Here is a 7,959-nt window from a genome sequence, read left to right as displayed (position 1 = left end):
CTTTGGTCTTTTAAAATAATTTATCTTCAATTTAGTCCATAAATTATTTAATTGTACGAATTTGGCTGACAACATTTCTAATCCTTCGTCAAATCATTTATCAAATTTAAATTTGATAAAAAATTAATGAGGTCCAATCTTTTCATTAAATTTGGCCCCGTTTGATAGAATTGAAGAAAAGTAATTATAAATTACAGATTAACAGATTATAACTTATAGCTGTGAACATAAACTGGAAATCTGTTTGGTGCAGATGTGGGATTATAGATTTAACCAGCTGAATAATGTTTGATAAATAAGCTATAAAATAGCTTTTTACTGTATAATTATCATTTTTGCCTTTCTAGGATATAAAATTTGTGATTTCATTTATAATATATTTTTTCTTTTTCTTTTTCATTTTATTTTTTTTCCTTTTCTTTTTCACCTTATTTTCTTTTATTTTTTTAAATTTTTTTTCTTCTCCTTTTTCTTTGTTAATTTTTTTTTAATTTATTAATTCATTAAAATTAATATTCATGTTCTAATTTATATTAATGTTGTGATTTCATTACATATTATTTTCATATATTCATCAATTTATCAATTTATATTAATGTATAAATTTTTCCAATTTATTATTATTATTATTATTCATTTTAATTATTTTTAGTAATATTTCATTTTTTTTCTTTATATTAATGTATCATTATTATTCTTTATATTAATTTATCAATTTACATATATTCATCAATTTATATTAATGTATCAATTTTTCCATCAATTATTATTATTATTATTATTATTATTATTATTATTATTATTATTCATTTTAATTATTTTTAGTAATATTTTATTTTTTCATTTTTGGTAATTCATTTATTCATTTGACAAATCCTTTCATTTTTTTCAATTTATATCATTTTTTTTAGTGATATTTCATTTTTTCATTTTTAGTAAAATTATTTCATTTTTTCATTATAAATTAATTACTGTGAATTAATGGATTAATTAGCATCAACTAATACTAAAATTTTTAATTAGTATCAATTAATATAAAATTTATTTCATTAAAATGCTTAATTATTATTTTGATTTTTTAATTAAAAAAACACTGAAAACTTCCCCTCCCAAAAAAAAAAACAAAAAAAAACAAATTGTCACCGTCGCGAAGCTAGGGTTTCAAATCGTCATTCTAGGGTTTCAGATCGCGAAGCTAGGGTTTCATGCAAAGATCTGAAAGAGTCGATCGTAACTTTAGGGTTTCACGCAATCGATCTGGTTAGGGTTTCGATCGCGAAGCTAGGGTTTTGATCGTGAAGCTAGGGTTTCGATCGCTAAGAGAGAGAGAGAGAGAGAGAGAGAGAGGGGGGAGAGAGAGCACTGGTTGGCCTCTCGTCGAAAATCGCCTCTGGCCAGAAATCCCCCGTCGAAAATCGCCTCTGTCTATCTCTCAGACGATGAACAGTGATGCTTGGTGGTTTATATAATGGCAAATTGGTAATACTTCAAATTAGTAAAGAGCATTTAAGTAATTTTGCCCTTTAATTTTGTAGCTTCCCGCTTAAGCTGATGAGTTAAGCACCCCTCCAGCCATTCAGCCAAAAAGCACTTTTTTTGCTTACTTTAAGCTACAAAAAGTGATTTTAAGTTTTACCAAACACATCAAAACAACTTAAAATAATTTATAAGTTGATTTAAGCTGCTTTTAAGCTCTACCAAACGGCCCCTTTTGTATCAAATCAAGAAATTTTTTTATCAAATAAAATATGAAGCAAATCTTTCATCAGATTTCTAATAAGTATTTTTCTACTTAAGTTTGATGAAATTTTTAAAAGATAAAGTATTGAAGTTGAGTTTTTTTCACCAAAATTAATGAAAAGTGAAATTTGATATGATAAATTAATTTTTTTTTAAGATTTTGATGAAAATTTAATGAAAAGATTGAAATAGTTCATATAAAATCAATGATTTTACTCAAATTTAAAATCAAATTAGATTAAAAATTTAATGAATGATTATAGATGGTCTAAGTCCAATGTCCGTCCAATTTATGGTAAAAAAAAAAGAGTAATGCTAGAGACCCCAAATATTCTACCAAATGTCTCACATGGGTGTGGGACCCACACAATGTGGGTCCCATGTAGGTCCCACACCCATGTAAAACATTTGATAAAATTTTTAATAGAATTTTTGGAACTCCTAGCATTTTTTTTAAAAAAATAACACGTTAATTGTCATGTACCATCGGTCAATTATCACATGACATTTGAAAATGTCATGTTATTTTTCTAAATTGGTCCTTTTAGTATTATATTTTTCACATGGCACACGTATGGAAAAAAACAAGATAAAAAGGAAATGAAAAAGTAACTTTCATTGGTATGGTGATATTTTTAAAAATTTTAATATAAAAAGTTAGTTTCCTATTTTTATTACAATATACCACATTATGCCTCCGTTTAGGAAGTGGGTTAGTTTTTTGGCTTTTTGGCTTTTTTAGATATTTTAGCATGGGCTTAAAAGCTTGGTTTGGAAGGGCTTTTTGACTTTTTGGCTTTTTTGAATTTTTTTGTGAGAGAAGAATGTAATGATTATGAGTTGGATGTGATGTTTTGTTTGTTATAGCTAAAATAGCCTATTTTATTTTTTGTGACTAAAATAACCAAAAAAACTTGCAAACCCACTTGCCAAACACAGGCATATAATGAATACAGTATTAACACTTTATAATGCAAATTAGAACAAAGTGTGAGATACCTCATGCATGCAAATATAAGGTGGATATAGAATACTCGAGTCGCCGAGACTATTTTTTGACCTCAACGTGAGGTGGAATAGCTCTAACCATGAGTTAATGTTATACATTAAGGTCTAGAACCAACTTCTTCTTTTTTTTTAGTTTTTTAATTAATTTTTCTTTTTTTTACCAAGTCATATTTTTAATTTGGGATCTTAGTACCTACCAAAAAAAATTTTGGGGTCTCAATCTATAAATCCATTTTATGAACTTAAAGGCCATACATCCAGGCGCCTTTTATTTAGGTCTATACGGACAATCGCATATAAAAAAAAAAACTTTATTAATTACCCTCCTCACTCAAAATTTATATTATGTAACTATTTCATATATATATATATATATAAAAAGCTCCTACTGCAGTAGAAGATGAGGACAAGCATGATTGTATTGTAGTCTTCTCCTTCCAAGTGATTATGTCAAAAAAAAAAAAAAAAAAAAAAAAAGAAAGCTTGTTATGTGGAACGTTGAAATAAAAAATATTGGTTTGTTTTTCATAAAATAAAATAAAAAAATTTATTTTGGAAAAATAAACATTAATTTTATAAAAATAAATATTAAAAATATATTTTTTAAATTATTTTTGGCCTTCTAAAAATAATGTAAAAATGAAGTGTTTTAATTTTTAAAAATTTTGCACCAAATTAATTTTTTATTTTTTAGAAAAATTTCTGAAATAAGTTTCTAAAAATCAAATCAAACATGACCATTGTGTGCACATGTTTCACTATCCAATAAAAAATTATAAATGGATTAGATGGACAAACTGTCCCTCTTAGTAACTCAATAATGTAGTGGTCTCTACCACAAATGAAGATTGTTCATTCAATGATAATACCGCCGCATGGTATTACAAGTGCATTCAATATTTACTCAGTTGGCATGTTCAAGTTTTTTAATACCATCGGTTCAAATTGAAGTGTCTATCTATCCAAATTATGGGGCAAATAAGTTAAAATCATTTGGATAGATAAACAAAAATATTAGAACAGATAAATTTGAACAAATAAGCAAAAATACTAAGACATAGATTTAATTTGGAAAGATAAGCAAAAATACTAGGACAAATAGATTAAAATAATTTAGACAAATAGATTAAAAATATGAAAACAATTTGGACCAATGGATTAAAAGTATACAAATATTAGCATATTGAAATAATGTGGAAAAATTGATTTAAAATATTGGAACAGATTTGTTAAAATGATTTGGATAGATTAACATACGTTCAAATAAATTAGACATATAGGATAAAAATATTGAGAAAGATGGGTTAAAATAATTTGGATAGATATGTTAAAAAAAATGAACAAATATGTTTAAAATATTGAGAAAGATAAGTTAAAATAATTTGGATAAATAGATTCAGTAAATTGAATAGATAGATAAAAATTTGGATAGATAGATGGTATTTATAGAATTAGATTTCTCAAACCCTTTTGCATGGACTTTTCTCACTATCAGATGTCCTTGTGTCCCCAACAAAACCACTTGAGTCCTTAATGAGTTATACTGGTGGAAATTAGAGGTGACTGCGGGTCGGTTGCGGCCACGGAACCTTCAATCCGTCATTCGTCCGTTAGATTGGCGGATTGGAGAAAATCAATCTGCCTCCGTCCGTCAATCCGGCGGATGTGGACTGAACGGATTGGTGGTTTGACGGATGGATGCGAATCGGTTTGGCGATTTAAGATTTTATAAATTTTCAATATAATTCAATTTGTGCACTTCCTGAAAAAAAAAAATATTACAGTCAATGACTTAAAAAACTATTACAATCACTGTATGTCTCATCCAAAAAAAGAAAGTTTGAAACTTTAGAATATCACAATCACTGCAAGGCTCATCTACATGTTACAATCACAGCATGATTCATCCACATATTACAATCACAGAATGATTCATCAACATAAAGTATTACAATCTGTGGTTCTTAAAATATAATAACAATTCAAACCACCAAAACCATGAACAGGGCAGTAGTAAATATTGTATGTCTCTATATTGTTACATCTATATATGTTTTTATATATCATATTTTCTATTTATTATTTTTATAATTAAATTTAAAAACCAAAAAATATAGATAAATAATACGTTTATTTTTTTCAATTCAAAAAATATATTCAAGTTGAAAACTTTTTTTCAACAGAATATTTAAACTATTTTTCAATTGAAAATACAAACAAAATATTTAAACAAATTGAAAATATAAAGTCTTATAAATTATTAGGGGTGCTCGCGGTTTGGCGGTTCGGTTGCGGCCAAAGAAATCACAAATCCGTCATCTGTCCTCCAAATTGGCGGATTGGAGAAAATCAATCCGCAACTGTCCGCTTGTCATTACGCATCCGTCCAAAATGCGGCGGATTAGTTCGGTTCGGTCGGTTTTGGTAGATCAGTATATCCGCTGCTCACCTCTAGTGGAAATGTAGATTTATCAAGGATTTTTGCCTTTTAATTTTTGACTAATTTTTTTTTTAAAAAAATATGTTAATAAAAATTAAAATCAGCAAAAAAAACTTGTTTTTAAGTCAAAATAAAAATGAGGTATTGTTGTCATTTTTCTTAATAAATTGGGACATGAAATAATACTTGGATTTAGTAGATAAATGTGACCACCAAAGCATTCTCTTAATTTCCTCTTCTTTCACTTTTGCCTGTCAAGTTGTTATTAGATAAAATTATTGACAAGTCTAAAGTAAAGAATGTATAAGGCAATAGGTCTAGTAGATATTTTTTATTGGTCAGAGATCCACAATTTATAAAATAATTTGATGAAAAGTCTTTTTATTGATTTTGAAGGACATTTTGTTTCAAATTTTACCCTTTAATTTATCTGTTGACTTTTTTTATCTGTTGACTATTTGTTCAAATTTATATCTATTTGTTCAAATTATTTTCTATCTGTTTAATTTTTTTACCTTATCTATTCAAATATCTATCTAAATTTTATTATATGTTCATTTTTTTCATTTATCTGTTTAAATCTATATCTTCTAATTTTATTATTTGTTCATTTTTTTCTTTTGAATTCCATCTATCAAAATTCTATCTGTTGAAATTTTGATTATATGTATTTGAAATCTATCTATGTGAAATGTCATCTGCTTAAAATTCATATCTAAACCATTTTTTAACAAATCTAAATAGATTTGAGCCATTTTGAATAGATTTGAACAAATATTAACCATTTTTTAACAGATCTGAACAACAACAAAGATTCATCATTAGTACACCACATATTCATCATCATCAACAACAACAACTAAACCCTAAGCAACAACAACAACAACAACCACAATACTAATAATAATCAACAACAAAAAATAAATAAAAATAAAGATCTCATTTGAGATCTCCACAAATCCAGATCTACCATAGCAACAATAACAACAACAAATCCGAGCCACAAAAAAAAAAAAAAAAAAATACAACCAATCTCTTATAATTTTAAGGAAAAAAATATATATAAGGGAATGCGAACAAATCTAAGCTCTAATGGAATGTGATTCGATTCACAAACCCTAATTTCAATCTCTCGTCGTTTTCATGAAGAGATTGCTTTCAGTTTTAATCAAATTAGGGTTTTAAATTCTAATGTTTACAGATCTGCTATCATTGCTACTCTGTAGAGGATGATCGTCGGTGCGATGAACAACAATAGAAAAGCCACCAACAGAGAAAGAGTAGGAGCAGTAGCGGTAGTGACAGCACAGCCACAAGGACGAAGCGTAGATCCTATCTCAGATTTTATATTAAAAAAAAAAATTTCAATGAGAGAAAGTAGGGAGGGCAGTGTTACTAGATTTGGAGGGAGGGAGTTCAAAATAAGAAAAAACTACACACAATGAGAGAATCGCGATAGAGAAAAGGACGGAGCAGCTTCCGCCTTTGATGAGATGGAATTGGGCAGTGTCGACGGCGCAGTAGATGGCGATCTGGCACTTAGTGGCGTGCTAGACAGAGAAGAGCTTGAAGAAGATGGCGGTGATCGCTATGGAACTTAATGAAAAGGAAAATGAGGGTGTTTAAGAGAGTAAGAGCAGTGACGAAGGAAGGAGAGTGGTGATAGCGGAGGAAGTTGAACGGTGGCGGTGGAGAAGGGGGGATGGAGAAGAGAGAGAGAGAAAGGCGAGCACTTTAGTTTGGTTAGGGTTTGGTTTGGGAAATATACATATATATATATATATATGAGTACTTTTGGTCATTTTGTGAAGTTTATCCTTATGGACAAAATATTTTAGAGTATATTTTTGAACAAAGATAATTTAAAATTGAATTTTTGACCCAAGTGCCCTTGTTGTTATTATTATTATTATTTTGGCATGAGTTCTTTTTAACATCAAAACTTTTATTTCTGTAATCTCTCTATTACAATATTTTACACATGACTGGATCCTAGGAAAGGAAAAGTAATAAATACTTGTCTTATATTGTCTCTTTACCTAAATTGAAGGTCTTCCACCGACTATTAATTTTCTTATTTAATTCGTTTTAAATCAAATACCTCCAAAATTCATAACAAATTGATAGAGAGATTTTAGAATGATGTACAATCTAGAATAGATTTTCTAAAGGGGAACTTGCCAATAAGTCCCATGTACAAAGTTGAAGGCCCATCTAATTCTCAAACAAAACACTTGCACCAATTAGTCCTACACATTTTTAATTGTTACCAAAAAATCCTTTTTTTTTAAAAAAAAATTTACAGACACTATTATATTTTACTACCGTTGGACTTCCGTCAAACAGTCATCGGAGACTCATCGGAATGTTCAACATCACTGGAAAATCGCCGGAGTATTATCAGAAAGTCGCCGGAGTATCGCCGGAAGTTCACCGGAGTGTTAAGAACGTTAAGCAAGTCGCTGGAATGTTCAGAATGTTCACTGGACGTTAAGAACTTCACTGGAGACTTACCGGAATGTCTAAAATATTGCCGGAAAAAAAATAAATGAAGAAATTAGAGCAAAAAAAATAGCAAAATGTGTTAAATATTGATAAACTAAAAGAAAAAAAAATGAAACAACAAAAAACAGCAACAATGGAAAAAACATATGCTATTTTTCAATTTTTGTAAGGATTAAGCAAATAATCTCCAATATTGATCAAACTGAAAAGTAAGTTTTGAAACTGTAAAATGTTACAGTTTCAAAGCAAAAAATTATTAAGCATTT

General features: G+C 28.4%; 1 long non-coding RNA gene across 1 annotated transcript; it reads right to left on the bottom strand.

Moving 5' to 3' along the window:
• Positions 1-6,109: 6,109 nt before the first annotated feature.
• Positions 6,110-6,933, bottom strand: LOC114291308 (uncharacterized). The gene is made up of 2 exons (XR_003639346.2): positions 6,629-6,933; positions 6,110-6,520 (listed from the first exon to the last, which is right to left on the bottom strand). It is a non-coding gene; the product is annotated as an uncharacterized LOC114291308 (long non-coding RNA).
• Positions 6,934-7,959: the final 1,026 nt, after the last annotated feature.

The sequence above is a fragment of the Camellia sinensis genome, chromosome 9 (genome assembly GCF_055761805.1).
Source record: "Camellia sinensis isolate YWXY chromosome 9, ASM5576180v1, whole genome shotgun sequence".
Taxonomy (NCBI): Eukaryota; Viridiplantae; Streptophyta; class Magnoliopsida; order Ericales; family Theaceae; genus Camellia; species Camellia sinensis.
This window is presented reverse-complemented; position numbering and strand designations above follow the sequence as displayed.